The following is a 22,727-nucleotide window of genomic DNA, read 5'->3' as shown; positions in this document are numbered from 1 at the left end:
CAAGCTTGGTAAGTCGACGCGGACAACGGCGGCGTGCCAACAGAGTCCACTGCATTTGTGTTCCACAGACAAGGCCTAGTTCGCTCAATGACCTGGAGCGCGGTTGCGGCCAGCAGGACGGTGAAATGGAGTTCCTTCAAGTTGTGGAGCAGCGGCACATCATCGACGACTTGTCCAAGGTCTTCAGGCAGGTGACTCGGTGCACGTACGGCAGCGCCGCGCTCGCTCGCTGTCGCCAGGAAACCTTTTCCGTCCAAAGCTTGGCCGGCGGCCGCCATCCAAAAGATTGGCCCCTTAAATTCCGACCTTTCAAGCAGGAGCATTGTGCGCACGCGTTTGAACACGCTTTAGACTTGTTTTGCCGTTTTCAGCAGCTCAAAGCTCCCGTTTTGTCAGCGCCTTTGCCACTCGCTGTGCGCTGAAAACGACGGACTCGCCCGGCTGCTCAGCCCGTCAACCATGAGCCGCGAGCGCGACGTCATTGTCCGTAGGCAGCTAGTGGCAAAATGCACCCTGTTAGAGTTGCGCTCGCTCCAACTTATTTTGCAAGAACCACACGGGAGACAAGTAAGTTCTTTTGGACACCTGCAGGTGGAGAGTCCATCCGTTGTACGAATGAAGTCTGACTCTCGGCTCCTGCACGAGCATTTTTATTAAGAGAAACAGGGTGGGTGTAAGAGTGGATTGAATAGAGAAAGCCCTTGACCTCTAGTCAAAACATAGCAAGGGATGTTTTACGACTTTGTGTAGGAAGGGATAAGCGATAGGGATAAATAAGGGATAAATAATATTATTTATTACAGGTTGCAGTCAAAGTCAAAGCAACATAATCATACGATAAAGATAATCTGGAAAACCCTGACACACCCTGTAGTTGTCACTTTTGGAAAAGACGAGCGTCCCTCCAATCATCGCCGGTGACGGGTTTTTCAGGCTCTGGAGACAGGAGCTCATGTCAGAAATGTCATCGTGAGTCGCGTTTGTTTCTGCGCCGGAGCCGTTCGTTCCCTTTGCATCCAAAGAATCTCAAAGGCGGATTATTTGTGTCGACAGGAGAGAGATTTGCTGCTACGATACCGACGTCGAGAATCTCTGAGGAGGAACAAAGCTTGAGGTCCTGCAAGGTGAGTCTGTTTGTTTGCGGCTGCTTGGTGTTGCGCAAGATGAAATGGCCTTTTTCTCGCTATCGTTCCTCTCGTCGATTCATCGTGAGGTGTCGCTTCAGTTTGTTCAGAGAGATGTTTGCTTCCGCGCCCGCAGGTCATCGAAACATTTTACGGCTACGACGAAGACGTGTTGGTGGACTCGGACGGATCGTCCTTGTCTTTTCACACCGACAGAACCCCCGACACGGAACCCGAAGAGGTAGCCCGCCATTTCTGCCAGCGTATTGGCGCCAAACATTCCTCTTCAGCCTGGAATCGGACTCGTCTTTGCGTCGCGGGTGCTTTGTCGCCGGTCTGACTGATTCTGGTACTAGTGCTGTGTTGCATTGGTGTGTGCATGAGGAGGCGGAGCTTCGCTACCGCCAGCTGACGCAAGAATATCAAGCGCTGCAACGAGCCTACGCTCTGCTAGCCCAGACCAGCGGAGGGGACTACGACGCCGAGAAGGAGATCAAGGTGGCGCCCCTTCCCGCAACCCCCGGCCGGGTCGCAGCCTCCCCGTTCTCACCCAGCCTCGGGTGTTCTCTGGTCTGAAAGGAGGAGGAGGAGCCTCCCTCCTCCTCCTTTCAGACCAGAGAAAAGCTGATGATAGTGTCAAACGCACCTCTTTCAATAAGGTGCCCCCGGCTTCCCGGTAACGGGTTTGTCTTAGCCGGGTTCGGAGATTCGTCCGTAATCTAACCACCCGAGTTAAATTAACTCCACCGGAATCAATCTAATTTCTGTACGACGCCAATCCCTCTCAAGTCACCCTAAGCTCGAGCCGAGTAACTCAATTCGAGGCAAGACTTCGAAGTGACCGCATCGTATTGATGGCTCCCCGCTAATCAAAGTCAAAGTCAAAGTCAAAGTCAAAGTCAGCTTTATTGTCAATTTCTCCACATGCCAAAGACACACAAAGAAACCGAAATTTCGTTCCCCCCTATCCCACGGTGACAAGACATGGCTCACAACAGACAAACAAGTAAACAAGTATAACAAAAGCGTGCTGAATAAATAATGAATAAATAACACAACAATAAATAAATAAAGAAATAAAGAAATAGGAGGAGCAGAAAAAAAAGGAGCAAGTGCGTGTACAGCAGACATTCCCGAAAATAGCGCAACAGTGCCGCACGCTACGCAGAAGGGGGTAGCGAGTTCAGGGCCCTAACAGCCTGGAGAAAGAAGCTGTTGGCGAGTCTGGTGGTGCGGGAGCGCAGGCTCCTGTACCTCTTCCCAGAGGGCAGAAGGTCAAACAAAGAGTGAGCCGGGTGACTCACATCTCTGGCAATCGAGGTTGCCTTGCGGGCGACATGGGAGGTGTAAATGTCCTTCAGGGAGGGTAGCGAAGCACCAATAATCTTACCAGCCGTATTCACTATGCGCTGCAGGGCCTTCAAGTTCTGTTCAGTGCAGTTACCACCCCAGACAGCGATGCAACTGGTGAGGACGCTCTCAATGGTGCCACGGTAAAATGTAGACAGGACTGCCTGAGGAGCACATGCACGCCTGAGCTTCCGCAGGAAGTACAAGCGGCGCTGAGCTTTCTTTGCCAGTGACGAGGTGTTTTCGGACCAGGAGAGGTCCTCACTGATGTGCACCCCCAGGAACTTGGTGCAGCTCACCCTCTCCACCACAGCACCATCAATGATCAGCGGCAGGTGTGTTGTGTGACCCTTCCGGAAGTCAACAATCATTTCCTTGGTCTTATTGACGTTCAGCAGGAGGTTGTTGTCCCTGCACCACGTGGTCAGAAGGTCAACTTCTGACCTGTACCGAGTCTCGTCGCCCTTCGTGATGAGACCCACCAGAGTCGTGTCGTCAGCAAACTTCACTATGCGGTTGTCGCTGTAGGTCGCAGTGCAGTCATGCGTCAGCAGGGTGAAGAGCAATGGACTGAGCACGCAGCCCTGGGGGGCTCCCGTGCTCAGCGTGATGCTGGCGGAGATTTTGTCGCCAACACGCACCACCTGAGGCCTCTGACTGAGGAAGTCCAGTATCCAGTTGCAGAGGGAGGTACTGAGGCCCAGCTCGTCGAGTTTGCAGATGAGTCGCTGCGGCACAATGGTGTTGAAGGCAGAGCTGAAGTCGACAAACAGCAACCTCACATATGAGTACTGTCTCTCCAGGTGGGTGAGGGCCGAGTGGAGGGCAGAGCAGATGGCATCCTCAGAGGACCGCTTGGCACGGTACGCAAACTGGAAAGGGTCAATGGTGGGGGGGAGAACGGACTTGATGTGCTCCATGACCAGCCGCTCAAAGCACTTCATGATGATGGGCGTCAGTGCTACAGGGCGGTAGTCATTGAAGCAGGATGGTGCAGGTTTCTTTGGCACAGGAACGATGGTGGCAGCCTTGAAACACGAGGGGACGATGGCCTGCTGCAGGGAAACGTTAAAGATGTCCGTGAAGACACCCGACAGCTCCCCAGCACAGTCCTTCAGCGCTCGACCCGGGATGTTGTCAGGGCCCGCCGCCTTACGGGTGTCAATAGCGGCAAGCGCCCTCCTCACACCGTCGGCAGAGAGGCGCAGGGGCTGCTCGTGTGGGGGGGGGGAGTGGACTTCAGTGGGCAAGTGCTGTTCTGGGCGTCGAAGCGAGCAAAGAAGCGGTTCAGATCGTTCAGCAGACGGACGTCGCCCTCACAGCTCCTCGGCGCGGGCTTGTAGTCCGTGATGGTCTGAATGCCCCGCCAAAGGCTACGTGCGTCCTTGCTGTCCTTGAAGTGGGTGGAGACCTTGCACGAGAACGCCTTCTTCGCTTCTTTGATGCCTCGGGACAGGTCGGCCCTCGCTGTCCTCAAGCCAGCCTCATCCCCCGCTCTGAAAGCCTTGTCCCTGGCCCTCAACAGTCTGAGGACAGCCCCCGTCAGCCACGGCTTCCAGTTCGCGCGAGTGACGACGGATTTCGAGCAAGTCACATCATCGATGCACTTTGTGATGTAAGAGGTAACAGAGTCAGTATACTCCTCTATGTCCGTCCAATCGTTGTAGGTGGCTGCCTGCTTAAATAAGTCCCAGTCAGTGGTGTCGAAGCAGTCACGAAGTGCATCGGAGGCACCCTCAGGCCACACTCGAACCTGCCTCCGAACCGTTTGAAGTTCTTATTATGTTACGGATATTTTTAGATGTCTTTGTTAAGACCTCAGTGATTCGTTTGTATAGCGCGCCCTAGCACTAGTTTTGCCGAAGTAAATGTTGATATGGGTCCGTTCTACTTGGTCGCTCAAGCAGCGAGCCGACCAACTTGTTTATTCGAAAGAGAATCGAATTAATAAAAGTGTGACAATAATAGCATTTAAGGAGAAAATTAATGCACTTTACGTTATTAATTCTAACTTCTTATATGTAGATCTAGCACTTAACTGTCGGCGTGCTTCACCCCACTTGATTGCTTTAAAAATAATAACAACTTTCTTAAAACGAATAAAAATGTCTTACTCTATTTAGATTTGCCCAGTAATTAATTTGGAAGGCAAGTCTATTTTTCGATCGTGTCCTGTTTAACTTTTGACGCGGCCCGACAAAATTAAGAACTGGGCCGCGCCCGACGGACAATCGAAATACTTTTATCCTTCACCAACTCAAATGATCTATTTTAACCATCGTCGTTATTTTATTTAGAGGAAGTAAATTTTCAAACGAATTCACTTTTGACGAAATTCACTCTTCCCTTAAATATCTACGAAAGTTATTTAATTCTCTAACATGTCCGGAGTTACTTTTTACGCGGCCCGTCAAAAGGGGAAACGGGCCTGCGCCCTTCAAATAATTAAATTACTTTCAGTTCTACACCAAACCGATAATCCGATTCAAACACTTCCGTTAATTTATTCAGACGAAGCAAACTTTCAAACGGATTGAAATTCACTCGTGTCTCAAATAACTACGAAAGTTATTCAATTCTCTAAAATTGTCTGATGTTACTTTTATTTATTACGGTCCTATGTTATACCATAATAACCCCCCGCACATTAATCAAATTGTCAAATCAACCCCGAACCATCGATTGTACATTCAGTACAAATCAGCGCACAACAAAGTAGATGAATATACACAACACATTTATTGAAGAAACATGAAATAGAATTACAAATCTTAATCACTCCAGAAACCGAACAATTTCACCCACTGATACCCGTGTTAATAAAATCATTCAATCCCAGAACAATTCGATTGCAAAACACAGTTCATGAAAGAGGGAATCAATTTTTAGCCAAGCAAAGAAATCAAGAAGTAAAAATCACATTTGTGCTTCTCCAAACAATTTATGTCACGCCACTATTCTCATAGTGACGGGTCCCTTGATCGAATTGACTAACAATATTGCTTTAAGCTGTTACAGAATACATTTTTAGCCAAGCAAAGAAATCAAAAAGTAAAAATCACATTTGTGCGTCCATGCGTGACTCACAATCCGACACCGTGTTCCTGTTTTATTTCTATTTTAACTTGCTTAGCTTATTTTGGCCCCTTTTTTGGTCTCATGTTTTGGTCTGGCGCCATCTTTTGGACAAATTTGGAATTTCAGCTCTGCCAATTTATTCCTGTGAACAATCCATATTTTACCATTTGCACCATCTCTTCCCCCCATGTTACATGACAGTAGAAATGGGTCACTATCAAAGCAGAGTAGCAGATCTGGAGTCAGCGCTGAAGCAACAAGGACAGGTAAGCTTATCAATGAGCACACCTTTTTCTCAGACAAAATAGCTACATTCTTCAGTCACTCATTCGTCTGGCATTACTGGACCAACCCCCTATGAACGTGGCTGGGAAAATGTGGAGAAAAGCAAATGTCATTTTCCAGTCAACCAAAGAATTTGTGGATGAAAATGACACAACATTCCAAAGCTGTCCACGCGTTTGTCTCTTCTAGAATGTCAAGTGGGTGGAGGAGAAGCAGCTGCTGCGTCAGAGCAATCAGCAGTTGGCCGAAAAGGTGACGGAAAGAAAGGCGCTGGGCGGAGTCGCTTGGCGTCACACCCGTCCGGAAGCCCCGCAGATGAGGTCTGACTGTCTTTTCAGGTCAGGCGGATGGAGGCGGAAGAAGCGCGTCTGAAAGAGCACATCCAGGATATCCGAGACCAAAACGAACTGCTTGAGTTCCGCATCCTGGAGCTGGAGGTGGGAAGACTCGCACAAGCGTGTTGAGGCCAGAGATGTGACGGACGGACGGACGGACGGATGCATGCCTCTGCCTTTCAGGAGAGGGAGTGGCGCTCCTCCGTCTTGAAGTTTCTGCAAGTCCGTTTCCCAGACGGCCTCAGCCCTTTGCAGATCTACTGCGAGGCCGACGGCGTGAGCGTACGTAAGGCGTCCCTCGCAACCCTAACCTTAACCTGAGGTCCCAGAACACCTTACATTGCTCCTTGCGCCTTTCCCCAGGACATCCTCATCAGTGATCTGATGAAGAAGCTGGACATCCTGGGCGATAACGCCGTAAGTGTATGTCGAACTCCTTATGTTCGCACTCCACGAGACTCGGCGGCTCAAATGTGACTTTTGGAAGGCTTTGCGCTGAAAGAACCTTGTTGACGCTGTGCCTTTGGGCTCTTGCAGAATCTCACCAACGAGGAGCAGGTGGTCGTGATTCACGCCAGGACCCTTCCCACCCTAGCCGAGAAGGTAACGCGCACGTCCACGCACGCTCTCGCATTCTGCTTATGTGACAGCAGCCTTTCCTCAGTGGTTAGAATACATCAAAGTGACCAAGTCAGCACTTCAACAGAAGATGTTGGACATTGAAAGTGAGAAGGTAGACAGACACGCGACATCAGCCAAGGGGAACTCGGGGCAATGTGCCCCAACAATTCTGACCTTGAGCTGTGCTAGGATATGTTCTGCAACCAGAAGGGCTACCTGGATGAAGAGTTGGACTTCAGGAAGCGTTCCATGGACCAGGCTCATAAGGTAAGCCGCCCTCAAATCTCCCGCCGGACTACTGATGGACGAGGATTGCGGCCCAGAGGATCATGGAGCTGGAGGCCATGTTGTACGAGGCGCTACCGCAGCGGGACTGCCCCGCCACGGACGGCGAAAAAGCCAGCCACGCTGGCGTGAATGACGTGCTGACGGCGGATCAGAGACAAGAGCTTAGGAGCGCCGTGGACCAATGGAAGCGAGCCCTGATGTGGGAGTTGAGGGAGCGCGACGCTTGCATCCTCCAAGAGAGAATGGATCTGCTGCACAGCGCGCAACAGGTAAGGGCCCAAAGCCAGCCCGGCACTTACTTGCACGCTTACTGGCTTTTGAAGGCTACTTTCCATTTGTCCGTCCTAGAGGAACAAAGAGCTGAAAGAATTCATCGAAGCTCAGAAGAGACAAATCAAACAATTGGAGGAGAAGTTTCTGTTTCTCTTTCTAGTCTTCTCCTTGGCCTTCATTCTGTGGCCCTAACACCAGCTGGTGAGTGAGCTCCAGCGGCACCGCACTCGACACCTCCGATACACTGCCAGCCGGTCTCAGACGTTGGCAGACGCTCCGATGCCGACGTATACCCCCCGCCACGGTGACAGAGGCACCGCGTCACACCGGCGCTCATCCAATCAGAAGGCAGGAAAGGCAAATTCACATGCAGGGCACTCTTGAACCAGAAGAGAGCGCCACAAAAAACGGTTGTTGCCCCAAACGCGCACTAAAAAGGGTCAGAATAACAAGAGTCCCACCGGCCAGCCGGGGCCACCCGTCCATCCATTTCTTCAGGGGGGGAAAAAATTGGAGTCACCGGTGAGTACATTTTGCATTTAGCTCTGCTTTTCTGCTTCTGTCTTCAAGTGTGTGGCATCCTGCGACCAAAGATTCAGCCAACCCCAAAGCGGTTGACCTCAACGTCCCACCACCATTCCTACCAGAGCAGGTGACGTGATGCTTTGGACATCCTTCCGTCTCAGATGCCCAAAAGTACTCTTTGCCACATCTGCGGCAATACGGTGTCTTTTCAAAGGTGCAAATAAATCCAGCGTGGGCGGAACACGCACGTCTTCGGTTTTTCCCGCTTTGTTTGTGTGACAGCTGTTGTGAAAATTTTACACAAATAAAGTTGTATAGTACAGGTTTGGCCAAGCCGCAACTCCCGAACCGCATGCGGCTCTTTTATGTTCATATCAACATTTGTGTGTGTGTGTGTAGGTGTGTGTGTGTGTGTGGGGGGGGGGGGTTGTGCGTGTTGGCTTCACTTGAGTTCAATTTAGTATTTTCGTCAAAAGCGCATGTGGTGAAATTCCACAAAGTAGGATGGGCAAACACATTCCAGTAAACTATTAGTGTCAATTGGGCTCTCGAAATGGCAGGGAAAAGATGCACAGCAAAACGAAAATATGTAGATGAACACAGGACGTTTTTATCAGAGTGGGAAAGTTTCTATTTTTTGTTGAACGTGATGGCAAACCATTCTGCCTGATACGTCAGACCTCAGCGCATTTCAAAGATTCAAATCTTCAGCGCCATGCACTTCAGCTCACTCCATGCTAACATTGATCAGGCGTCGAACCCGCAACATCATGCTTAAGAGGTGGACATGCTAACCAGTGCGCCATTATGTCAACGCATAACAACTGTAAGAACTTCCGCCGGAATTCAAATCCGCGGGGAGAGTTAACTTGTTTAAAAGGGAGTGGGCAGAAGAATTATTTAATTTATTTAAATCTATTTGGAGTGTGCGCCATTATGTCAATGCATAACAACTGTAAGTCTACTAAACAAAACAGCGGTTGCTATATGACGTCTGCCACGTCGTGGTCACGTGACGCGGACGTGACGTCGACGCCTACTTTACATCCCACCGATCACAGGACCCCTCGGCTGCATAACCGCGCCCCCTTCCCAACCAATCGGATTTGCTATACGCGAAAACGACGCCAATGGGCGGGCTCTTCCGCCAGAATTTAAATCCGTGGGCGTGGCTCGCAACAGGAAGTAGGAAAATGGCGATGTTGACAAAGACACAGCGGATGGTAACATACGACTAACGAGAGAAATATTTTTATTTTCTGCTTGCAACTGGACCGTCCAGAGCGTACACGGTAAGTACAACTCATCGTTTTTAAAAAGAAGTACTTTTGTTGCCCTGAAAAGCGAGTGAGTGTGGCGTTTGGGGGGAACGTCGAATTTCGACGATTCTTTCTGGTCAACGGTTGTAAATGATAGCGTTGATTAAAAAAGAAAACTTGATGTAACTCTACTTTTAACTGCCGTTTCAGATAAGCGGGTATTACGTCGCAGTCATGTGCCGCGGATATGACGTAATTGGCTGAACTTCCACCAAAATTCAAATCTGTTGGCGCGATGGCCGTGAGCCACTGAGCAACGACGAATATCAACAGAAATATCTTTATTTTCTGCTTGCAACTGGACCGTCTACAGCGTACACGGTAAGTAACACTCATTGTGTTTAAAGAGATTTACGTTTGTAATAGCAACGTGTAGCTGAGGCGCTAGCAGAAGTGTAGCCGCGTTGCGTTGTACGTGTTGTTAGAGATTTGCTCACTCCAACTTATTTTGCAAGAACCAAACAGAAGACAAGCAAGTTCTTTTAGACACCTGCAGGTGGAGAGTCCATTCGTCGCTGTCTGAACAGCGATTATCGAATGAAGTCTGAAAGGTCTCCTTCCTGCAAGGGCATATTTATTAGGAGGAACAGAGTGGGGGTATGAGTGGGCTGAATAGAAAGCCCTTGTCCTCTAGTCTAAACATCTCAGGGGATGTTTTACGATCTTGTGATAAGGAGGACAAGGTAAGGTATTTATTACCTGTTGCATTCCAACATAATCCTATGATAAAGATAACCTGGAAAACCCTAACATCTCCCTCCTGTTTTATCATATGATTATGCTACCCCAAACAACAAAGACAAGTAAGAAAAAAACACATATATATGTATAATGAAGAAAGAAGAATAGGAAAAATAAAAACAACAAACAATGATAGCAACACTTTCCAGTGAAGATGAGGCATTACCTTAATACCCCAGATCAAACTTATTGTGTAAGCGAAAAACCTGCTGGCCAGATGTTATTAGCAGGAAAATTCTTACACGGTCCCTTTGCCTTAAGGCGACCAGAATGCTATCAATAAAAACAAAAAGAAAAACAAAGAAACAGTACATCAGCGTATCCATTACTTGCGAAGCATATTTGATGGTCAAATCAACAAGTTTCCGTAATACATGCTCAACAGAACAGCATCTACGCAATCCACGTCTCATTATCATTATCACATCTGTCACGTCTAAGAAGTTGTATATGTGCTCGCATTTTCGTCAGCTGCTGATGTTCTAGTCTGTAGGTGAGGTCTGTCACACACACTGGCGCACACACTCGTGTCCAGTTGGCAGGCAGCATCGGACAACTCTCGTGACCACAAAACCATGATCCGTACTGAACAGGCACGTGCACTCATAGGATGCAGGTGAGGCAGTGCCTCTGAACTTCTGAATGAAGTAGGTCCCGTCCGATGGTGCAGCCATGTTGGTAGTAGAGCCCTTACACCTTGAAAATGGCTCTCTCATCCTGGCACACAGCGGTGATGTCCAAAGCTCCCATCCAGTTTCCTCCTGGAGAGCAGTCATCGTTAATGCATTTGTGGATCCTGCAACCTTGGGTGCAACATGTGTAGTCAGCAAGACTTGGAATGGTCCCTCCCGTCGTGGCTGGCCCAGTTCCTTCCTTTAATGACCTCGATGTAGACCCAGTCTCCTGGATTGATGGGGTTGTCGACCTGTGAGGAGGAAAGATCAAGCGGCAGTAAATTTGTCTTTGACACAGTTTGAGCGTCCTGATCATATAATCTGCCAAGGACTGCTCTTCATCTGTTGTTTGCAACTCTCGTAGTCAATTGTAGTGCCCATTTAACTGGCAAATAGGAATGTTTGCGGGAAGAGTTTGAACACTTCCTAATGATTCCCTTTAACCAAAAACTATTTATGACAGGGGCGTTCCCATTTATTGCCTCCTGGTTTAAAAGAGATTGTCTTACCCATGCCTTCTTTCTCCTCACACGCTCGCATCCACACAGGGTGTGAGCACACACACACACACACGCACACGCACCCACGCAGACAAAGAGATTCTAATCCATCTCTCATGTAGCTTCTCTTGATAGAATCTCCTATCGGTAACTGTATAGCAGACGTTTTAGCATATAATCCCATACTCTGCTCTCTCACTTCTACTTTTCCATGTCGGTGCAGTCGTAGGTGGCCCCTATTGCAGTCATTGTCTTGTTAACTGTTGCCTTGTGACTCCTATGCATGATTGTGTGAATGTCAAAAATTGAACGTACCTAACTTTCTGACCATCCAACCTCCACTGCGGTGCAAAAAACTTACTATTGTATTGAGTAGGTACATTGAGCAACCTAGCTTCCTCCTGACTGCCAAATGTCCTGTTCTAAAATTTATAGAACTCGACCTCTACGTCTTAAGCTTGATGAGCCAAAATATAAGATCTTGCTCTTGTTTCCTACCGTTTTAGCCTATTTGTTTTATCCAAATCCGTTCAATCTCTGATCATAATCTGTAGCCCTACGTATTTTTCAAATTTTTATTTATTTATTTATCAAATCTCCTCAGTTCTGTCAAACTCAGTGCACAATGAACCTCCCTTCCACTTTGAACCAAGCTTCACCAAATTTGGGAACGCCGTAGCAAGGAGTGCGATTTGGTTGTCAGACACTCCAAGTCCATATCTTTTTGCCGCACTTCACCCTATCAAGTTGGTGTTCTTTTGTTGTTGCTTCAGAGCGACCCCATCCAACACTCTTGAATGAGTCCATTGTTCAAATGAGTCAATTTTCATCATTGTGAGTTCCTCCGCTTTTCACTGTCTTTTCCGTCCCCGAGGATGTTGTATTTCCTCCGGAGTGTACTTGTCCTCCTCCAAGCACAACAGCAGTCTTTTCTTGTCCTTCGCCAAAGGTCAAAGGTGCTTCAGAGCCAGGCACCATTTTGTGGTTGTTCACGGCTGCAGGCGAAGTCTTGGATTGGGTTTCAGGGGCCCTGACACTGAGAATGACAGGCTGGTTTGAACACTTGTAAGACTATTTCCAAATGTAGCTGCTTCCATCAATTTGCTGGTAACATTTATTTACCAAACTTCAAATTCTCCTAATAACAGCGGTCTCGTTTTTATATCGTAAATCCTGCAACTCATCCTATTTTTGAGCTACATTTTATCTATAGTTCCAATTTAATCGGACAGTATGTTGTCTTCAGTATCATTATTGAAAATCAACTCATCGAGGTCTGCTTTCCACATCAAGCCCTGATCTGTATGTCTTGACCTCTCACATGTTATTGTCATGCTTGCTCAAAAATGTGACTTAGAGTATGGTGCTGTGAATTCTCAATCTCCCCAATGAAATTGGATCCCACCTCGTAGTTCTTATCTTTCCCATGTTCCTGTTAGCCTGCAATTGTCCAAATCAAAAATGTTTTCTTTTAACTGTCTTTCTTTTGAACCTCTAAATCTCTCGTGTTGCTAAACTATCTACACCAGAACAAAAAATTTACCACAATATAACACCAAATGTATTCGAAAATTCATTGTCATAAAGTGTTGTATTATTACTATCTTCCACTATCTGTCCTAGTCCTACTCACTCCCCCCCTTCTGAGGCTTGGCAACGCCCATGCCTCACACCTTGACAAACTTTTTGGGAGAATGCGTTCTTTACTACATACGATTCCATCATCATTTAATTTGACTTTCTTTCCAAAACGCTTCTCAATTTCTCAGTTCACACATCTTCTACATGTGTTACTGGTTCTCCAGTTTTTTTTCTAGTTAATTATCAATCCAAAAGCTACGTGTTTCTTTCTAACATTCAACCTGCTCAAAATCACTCTTTCATCAAAGTCGCTCTACTAATTTTCTATAGTAGTCGCCAACAACTTCAACCATTCAACCTGTAATTTCTTTTCATTCAGGCTATCATTCATCAATGTTCATTTGCATCTCACACGCAGTCTCCAAAAAGGAGTCTTTCTATCACATTGGTCCCAATTCATCCAAGCTCACCACACAACATTCATATATCATTTCCAACTTAGGTTTCCTGGTAGAGCAATCCACCAATTCAAAAAAGACTTAACTAAAACAACCAACTGGCAAATTAATCTGATTTTTTCCTTTGTTTTTAAATTTGAAGAACTCAATCTCTCAGATTTAGCTTGCATTTAGAATTTTGTATAATCTTATAACACAATCAATCAATTATTCCTATTAAATGTAGCATTGCAAAATCTTAAATTCACAATTTAGCTTCTTCCAATTCCTGAAAGCATGTTCCGTTGTTTTGTTAACTCCGAATTTCTCATGAGGGCTTGACACTAACATGCACTAGTGTGGATTAGTTTCTGCTCGCAAACAGATTTCTCTCTTTTTCCTCTCATTTTTATCTTTCAAAATCATTTCTGTTCTGCGGTGCAAATTGGATAGACCACAGTCTAGCAAAATTTTTTTATACTAAAACTTTAGCCAATGTTCATCATTTTAACATATACGCACACACATGCACAGCTCTCGCATGCAAAAGGTAGTTCCCAGCAACAATGATTCGTCACAGGCTGGCCATTTCCTGTGGTCGATCATGAGCTGGTCCCTCCCATGCACACGAGGACAGCACATTCTAATTTTATTTATCTTCTAGAAGCAAGTTGCATTCCTTTACCACTTGATTTGCATATTTTAACTTCAGTGTAACACAATTTGAGCTCTAGTCATTTGTAATTTGGGCATACAAACAGCATTGTCATACTTCTTGGATGGACAGGATTTCTAATAATCTAAAAAAAATTCTAATAATCTGACAATGACATGTTTTGCTGTCATATGGGCATCTATTCTTTCTTTCTCTGTATGAGCATAAGCGGTCAAAGAGGAGGAAGCTTGTCATGCTAAAAATTTGGCTTTTTCTCTGCTCCTTCCTCCACCCTTTGATTGATATTGTTTTGCAAAACGACACTCTCGTGCGAAGTGTCCTCGTCCCCCACAGTTCAGAATCTCGTGGGGGTTTTGAATTATATGGCGGCCTGCGACCTTGTTGGTATCTAACTCTTCCTCTGCCCCTTTGGGAACTTTGGAAGAAGATCGTTGTATCTTCATTTAGATCATTATCATCATCTAGATGAAATACATCAGAACTTTTGCCTTTCTCAATCCCTTTATCAGCGTCTCCGGGCCACTGCATGTTTTTTGTAAACCAAGCAGTGTCCGCTTCCACGAAGTGTTTCCTCACCCAACTGCCCATTTCAGGGCGGAAATTAGTGAGGAGCGCATTTTTAAGCTGTTGTTGATAAGCACTCTCAGCTGTATCATTGAATGGGATGCCACTATGCACCCTGAATTCTTTGTCAAATTTCCTTGTACTCCATACATTTTCTTCCACTTCAGCATGCATTGCATACAATTAAGAAATCTACTTGCCATGAACTTCTCGTTTTAAAGAAGAGCAGAGCAAGAGATTTACCGTTCTTATTTCCCATCTTAATTTTAGTCGCTTAAGGTTTTACAATTTTTTTTCAATTTTTTTTTTTTTCTTTGAGGATCCTCAATGCAGGTTTAAATTGACCTTTCAACAAATTACTAGCCTGTTTTATTGCCATGGATCAACGCTAGAACTGCTTTTTAGTCAATTTATCCTACCAGTCACACACTCAATCACACTAACTCCAGCGCTTTTTTAGGCCTCATGGCTCGGACAAACCAAAGCCGTATCTCATAGCTCGGATAAACCAAAGCCGAATCTCATAGCTCGGACAAACCAAAGCCGAATCTCATAGCTCGGACAAACCAAAGCCGAATCTCATAGCTCGGACAAACCAAAGCCGAATCTCATAGCTCGGACAAACCAAAGCCGAATCTCATAGCCCGGACAAACCAAAGCCGTATCTTTAGCGCTTTAACTTACTTGTCCCCTGGTTCGTTGCACCGCCGGATCCCGTCAATCCACCTCTGTCAGACGAAGGCAGACCTAAGATGCTGGCCCAGCGAAGAATTCTCTTCCCAGGACTTTCTTTTCCAGGTCCTCCTAATGGACGCTGGCTTGTCGACAATGCAGCACGTCCTCCTTCGCCGGTCAGATGGTGGGTATGAGGATCCCGGGTTTCGGCACCAAAATGTTAGAGATTTGCTCACTCCAACTTATTTTGCAAGAACCAAACAGAAGACAAGCAAGTTCTTTTAGACACCTGCAGGTGGAGAGTCCATTCGTCGCTGTCTGAACAGCGATTATCGAATGAAGTCTGAAAGGTCTCCTTCCTGCAAGGGCATATTTATTAGGAGGAACAGAGTGGGGGTATGAGTGGGCTGAATAGAAAGCCCTTGTCCTCTAGTCTAAACATCTCAGGGGATGTTTTACGATCTTGTGATAAGGAGGACAAGGTAAGGTATTTATTACCTGTTGCATTCCAACATAATCCTATGATAAAGATAACCTGGAAAACCCTAACACGTGTGAATATTGGTCCAGGCGAAATGTTAATGTTTAATTTCATTCCTTTAGGTTCCACGGTGTTTGTTGGCTGCAAGTTTTCCACTGCAAGAAGAGGCTCGTATCATTGACCAGGAGCGAGCTACAACGGTGAGTAGCCATAACATTTATGTTAAACACTTCCTATTTCATGTCTAACAGTACTTGATTTAACAAATAACCATAAATAAATACAGTGTGGGCACTGAAGTTAACATATGTGATTATACTGCCTAATCTGTCACCGAGTATATTGTTGCAAAGTAATATAAGATCCAAAGTTGTAATTCAGAATAGTTTTCAAAAGAAGGCCATTAGAATTATATACAAGTCTGATTACCCTGAACATAACAACAAGCTATTAATTAAATCACAAATTCTTCAATTCAAAGATTTGGTAGATTATCAGAATAATAATGTCTAACAGTAATTGATTTAACACATCACGATAAGTAGATTGAGTGTGGGCACTCTCAAGTTAACATATGTGATTATACTGCCTAATCTGTTACAGAGTATGTTGTTGCCAAGTAATGTAGAATAGATCCAAAGTAGTAATCCAGAATAGTTTTGAAAAGGCCATTAGAATAATAAACAAATCTGATTACCTTGAACATAATAGTTAAGTGTTGAATATGTCCTATGAAGTCAAAATTTGGCACCATCATGTGGTGAAATTTGGAATTGCATCACATCCAATTTTGCCTGGGAACAAACAGATTAAATAAATCTTAGACTTAAATAAGCCACTCCTTCTCAAACAAGTAAACTCTGCCCATTTTGCGCAGTAGATGTTCTGTTAATATCTAGTATTTATACAAAGTCATAATTTAAATTGCTTTTAACCTTCATTCATCGCTTCAACCAACATTACTCTCTCTTATTACCAACTTGTATCGATTTAACTGAGCGTTTAATACTTCCTATCAGGTCTCAAGTCAAGATTTGGCAAAATACAATTTCAGCAAATCCAATTTTGCCAGGCAACAAAAAGAGATTAAATAAACTAAATAAGTCTTCTTCCCATTAAATAAATCAGAAAAGTCTGTCTTGCAACCAGTCCTCTTCAAACAAGTAAAGTCTGCCCGTTTTGTGCCGTAGATTTTGTGTCTATGCCTAGTATTTATACAAAATCATAATTTAAACGACTTCATTCCTTCATTCACTTTGGAAATTTGGAATTGCAGCAAATCGAATTTTGCCAGGGAACAAAAATAGATCAATTAAACTAAATAAGTCTTCTTCCCATTAAATAAATTAAAAAAGTCTGTCTTGTAACCAGTCCTTTTCAAACAAGTAAAGTCTGCCCATTTTGTGCCGTAGATTTTGTGTTTATGCCTAGTATTTATACAAAATCATAATTTAAAGGATTTCATTCCTTCATTCACTTTGGAAATTTGGAATTGCAGCACATCAAATTTTGCCTGGGAAGAAAAGTAGATTAAATAAATTTAATAAGTCTTACTACTTCCCAATAAATAAATTAAATACGTCTTACTTGTTCCCACTCCTTTTCAAAAAAGTAGTTTAAAACGAGGGCCCTTCACTCAACCTTTAACCTCAACACCGCACATTACATTGTGTTGTATCTGTGAATGTTGGTTGTGGCCAAATGATAGTTTTCTTTCATTCGTTTAGGTTCCACGGTGTTTGTTGGCTATATGTTTTCCACTGTCAGAAGGATGAAAATACAAAGTACAACGCTTGGACGTGGGCGACGACGTCACCGGTGAGTCCTTCCTTCCTATTTATTTACCTTCTATGTGCTAGAGGCTAAGTGTTAGAAGCTAAGTGTTAGAGGCAACACAATACGAACAACACAACACAATACGAACAACTCAACACAATATGAACAACTCAACAAAATATGAACAACACAACAAAATACGAACAACACAACACAATACCAACAACACAATACAAACAACACAACACATTACGAACAACACAACACAATACGAACAACACAACGATACCGCACTGAACAACACGATACCGCACTGAACAACACGATACCGCACTGAACAACACGATACCGCACTGAACAACACGATACCGGACTGAACAACACGATGCCGCACTGAACAACACGATACCGCACTGAACAACACGATACCGCACTGAACAACACCATGCCGCACTGAATAACACCATGCCGCACCGAACAACACCATGCCGCACTGAACAACACCATGCCGCACTGAACAACACCATGCCGCACTGAACAACACCATGCCGCACTGAACAACACCATGCCGCACTGAACAACACCATGCCGCACTGAACAACACCATGCCGCACTGAACAACACCATGCCGCACTGAACAACACCATCCCGCACTGAACAACACCATGCAGCACTGAACAACACCATGCAGCAGTGAACAACATTATACCGCACTGAACAACATTATGCCGCACTGAACAACATTATGCCGCACTGAACAACACCATGCCGCACTGAACAACATTATGCCGCACTGAACAACATTATGCCGCACTGAACACCATGCCGCACTGAACAACACCATCCCACACTGAACAACACCATGCCGCACTGAACAACACCATGCCGCACTGAACAACACCATGCCGCACTGAACAACACCATGCCGCACTGAACAACACCATGCCGCACTGAACAACACCATGCCGCACTGAACAACACCATCCCGCACTGAACAACATTATGCCGCACTGAACAACATTATGCCGCACTGAACAACATTATGCCGCACTGAACAACATTATGCTGCACTGAACAACATTATGCCGCACTAAACAACATTATGCCGCACTGAAAAACACCATGCCGCACTGAACAACACCATGCCGCACTGAACAACACCATGCCGCACTGAACAACACCATGCCGCACTGAACAACACCATGCCGCACTGAACAACACCATGCCGCACTGAACACCACCATGCCGCACTGAACAGCACCATGCCGCACTGAACAACACCATGCCGCACTGAACAACACCATGCCGCACTGAACAACACCATGCCGCACTGAACAACACCATGCCCCACTGAACAACATTACGCCGCACTGAACAAAACCATGCCGCACTTAACAACACCATGCCGCACTGAACAACACCATGCCGCACTGAACAACACCATTCCGCACTGAACAACACCATGCTGCACTGAACAACACGACGCCGCACTGAACAACACCATGCCGCACTGAACAACACCATGCCGCACTGAACAACACCATGCCGCACTGAACAACACCATGCCAAACTGAACAACACCATCCCGCACTGAACAACACCATCCCGCACTGAACAACACCATCCCGCACTGAACAACACCATCCCGCACTGAACAACACCATGCCGCACTGAACAACACCATGCCGCACTGAACTACACCATGCCGCAATGAACTACACCATGCCGCACTGAACAACACCATGCCGCACTGAACAACACAATGCCGCACTGAACAACACCATGCCGCACTGAACAACACCATGCCGCACTGAACAACACCATGCCGCACTGAACAACACCATGCCGCACTGAACAACACCATCCCGCACTGAACAACACCATGCCGCACTGAACAACATTATGCCCCACTGAACAACAATATACCGCACTGAACAACATTATGCCGCACTGAACAACATTATGCCGCACTGGACAACACCATGCCGCACTGAACAACATTATGCCGCACTGAACAACATTATGCCGCACCGAACACCATGCCGCACTGAACAACACCATCCCGCACTGAACAACACCATGCCGCACTGAACAACACCATGCCGCACTGAACAACACCATGCCGCACTGAACAACACCATGCCGCACTGAACAACACCATGCCGCACTGAACAACACCATGCCGCACTGAACAACACCATGCCGCACTGAACAACACCATGCCGCACTGAACAACACCATGCCGCACTGAACAACACCATCCCACACTAAACAACACCATGCCGCACTGAACAACATTATGCCGCACTGAACAACATTATGCCGCACTGAACAACATTATGCCGCACTGAACAACATCATGTCGCACTGAACAACACCATGCCGCACTGAACAACACCATGCCGCACTGAACAACACCATCCCGCACTGAACAACACCATGCCGCACTGAACTACACCATGCCGCACTGAACAACACCATGCCGCACTGAACTACACCATGCCGCACTGAACAACACCATGCCGCACTGAACAACACCATGCCGCACTGAACAACACCATGCCGCACTGAACAACACCATGCCGCACTGAACAACACCATGCCGCACTGAACAACACCATGCCGCACTGAACAACATTATGCCGCACTGAACAACATTATGCCGCACTGAACAACATTATGCCGCACTGAACAACATCATGTCGCACTGAACAACACCATGCCGCACTGAACAACACCATGCCGCACTGAACAACACCATGCCGCACTGAACAACACCATCCCGCACTGACCAACACCATGCCGCACTGAACAACATTATGCCCCACTGAACAACATTATGCCGCACTGAACAACACCATGCCGCACTGAACAACACCATGCCGCACTGAACAACACCATCCCGCACTGAACAACACCATGCCGCACTGAACAACACCATGCCGCACTGAACAACACCATGCCGCACTGAACAACACCATGCCGCACTGAACAACACCATGCCGCACTGAACAACACCATCCCGCACTGAACAACATTATGCCGCACTGAACAACATTATGCCGCACTGAACAACATTATGCCGCACTGAACAACATTATGCCGCACTGAACAACACCATGCCGCACTGAACAACATTATGCCGCACTGAACAACATTATGCCGCACTGAACACCATGCCGCACTGAACAACACCATCCCACACTGAACAACACCATGCCGCACTGAACAACACCATGCCGCACTGAACAACACCATGCCGCACTGAACAACACCATGCCGCACTGAACAACACCATGCCGCACTGAACAACACCATGCCGCACTGAACAACACCATGCCGCACTTAACAACACCATGCCGCACTGAACAACACCATGCCGCACTGAACAACAACATGCCGCACTGAACAACAACATGCCGCACTGAACAAAAACATGCCGCACTGAACAACACGACGCCGCACTGAACAACACTACGCCGCACAGAACAACACGACGCCGCACAGAATAACACAATACCGCACAGAACAACACCATGCCGCACAAACAGTTTTAGATAATATTACGTCGCAGTCATGTGACGCGGACATGACGTCAATAGGCGGAACTCATGGCAAAATTATAATCCGTGGGCGTGGCTTGCAACAGGAAGTAGGAAAGCGGCAATGCTGGCAAACAAGACACAGCGGTTAGTAACACGACGACTAACAAGACAAATATTTTTGTTTTCAGCTTGCAACTTGACCGTCTAGAGCGTACAAGGTAATTACAACTCATTGTTTTGAAAAATATGTTTTTTTTGTTGGCCTGAAAAGCGAGGCAGTGTGGCATTTGGGAGGAACGTCGAACTCGGCGTCTGCTTCCAGCCACAGACGCCAAATTTCGACGATTATTTCGACTGGTCAACGTTTGTAAATTATTGCGTTGATTAAAAACTTTATTTAACTCTACTCTTAACTTTGCCGTTTCAGATATGCGGGTATTACACCGCGGAAATGACGTCAATAGGCTGAACTCTCGCCAAAATTCAAATCTGTGGGCGCAATGGCCTTGAGCGAGACAACGGATACAAACACGACGATTATCAACAGAAATATCTTTATTTTCTGCTTGCAAGTGGACCGTCTAGAGCGTACACGGTAAGTACAACTCATTGTGTTTAAAAGATTTACGTTTGTGTAGTTTGCGTTGCGTTGTATCTGTGAATGTTGGTTGAGGCTAAATGTTAATGTTTAATTTCCTTCCTTTAGGTTCCACGGTGTTTGTTGGCTGTATGTTTTCCACTGCAAGAAGAGGCTCGTATCATTGACCAGCAGGAGCTACAATGGTGAGTACCCCTTTCGTCGTCCATTTATGTTAAACACTTCCTATTTCATGTCTAACAGTACTCGATTTAACAAATAACCATAAATAAATACAGTGTGGGCAGTCAAGTTAACATATGTGATTATCCTGCCTAATATGTTTATCACAAATATGTCACTAATATGTTTATTTGTTTATCACAACACCTTTGGACCTTCAGCAATCGATTATTTCCCTTCATCTACATAGAGACAGAACGATGGTGTCTTAAACATCTCATTCATTTCACCAAATAACTTCACGCAGGTGGATAACGGCCGTCTCGGTCACGCTATGTTGCGTGATGCAGTTTTGAAGAACCAAATGCATTTATTCAATGAATAAGTCAAGCTAGATCTATGTTTATGATGTTGTACGTTACGGTACCGATTGAAGTTGAGTCCGAAGCCAGTGGAAAACAGCGCTGCGTTTGTGCTCTCCAGGTACAAATGTTGTGATCTCTGACTGACGACCGGGCGAGACTCGAGTAAGAGATGTCCAAACGAGCTCCGGCAGGGCGGGTCAAGGCGGAGCGAACGGACGCCTTTCAGGCCGCCAATGACGAGCTGAGAGCCAAACTGATGGACGTCCAGTTAGAACTTCAGCAGGAGAAGAACAAGGTGAAAACCTCAACAGACAGACACTGCCTTCCTCCCTGCCTGCTTCCCTGCCTGCCTCCCTGCCTGCCTCCCTGCCTGCCTGCCTCCCTGCCTGCCTGCCTCCCTGCTTGCCTCCCGCCCTCCCTCCCGCCCTCCCTCCCTCCCTCCCTCCCTCCCAGTTTCCCCGATGTAGATTTGACATGCGTGTGCCATGACTGTGTCAGCCTACGTCAACAAATGCACCGAGGACGTCAGCACCACTAAGAATATCATCACCCGGGGCAACCAACGACCCTGGATGACTGAGGAGGTACGTCAAACGCTACGAGCGCGGAACTCTGCCTTCAAGTCTGGCGACAAGGAGACACTGAGGACAGCGAGAGCCAACTTGAACCGTGCCATCAGGGTAGCGAAGCGAGACCACAGTCGAAAAATTCAGGATCGTTTCCACGACGCCAACAACACCAGGAGTATGTGGCA

At 46.3% G+C, this 22,727-nt stretch overlaps 2 long non-coding RNA genes across 2 annotated transcripts; both read left to right on the top strand.

Annotated features, from left to right (window-relative positions):
* Positions 1-7,442: 7,442 nt before the first annotated feature.
* Positions 7,443-8,201, top strand: LOC125985974 (uncharacterized). The gene is made up of 2 exons (XR_011085737.1): positions 7,443-7,555; positions 7,925-8,201. It is a non-coding gene; the product is annotated as an uncharacterized lncRNA (long non-coding RNA).
* An 865-nt stretch (positions 8,202-9,066) lies between these two features.
* Positions 9,067-22,302, top strand: LOC137839661 (uncharacterized). The gene is made up of 7 exons (XR_011085702.1): positions 9,067-9,171; positions 9,349-9,519; positions 15,650-15,727; positions 17,255-17,345; positions 21,037-21,066; positions 21,555-21,631; positions 22,092-22,302. It is a non-coding gene; the product is annotated as an uncharacterized lncRNA (long non-coding RNA).
* The last annotated feature ends 425 nt before the right edge of the window (positions 22,303-22,727 follow it).

Source organism: Syngnathus scovelli, chromosome 18 (assembly GCF_024217435.2).
Source record: "Syngnathus scovelli strain Florida chromosome 18, RoL_Ssco_1.2, whole genome shotgun sequence".
In the NCBI taxonomy this organism is placed as follows: domain Eukaryota; kingdom Metazoa; phylum Chordata; class Actinopteri; order Syngnathiformes; family Syngnathidae; genus Syngnathus; species Syngnathus scovelli.
This window is presented reverse-complemented; position numbering and strand designations above follow the sequence as displayed.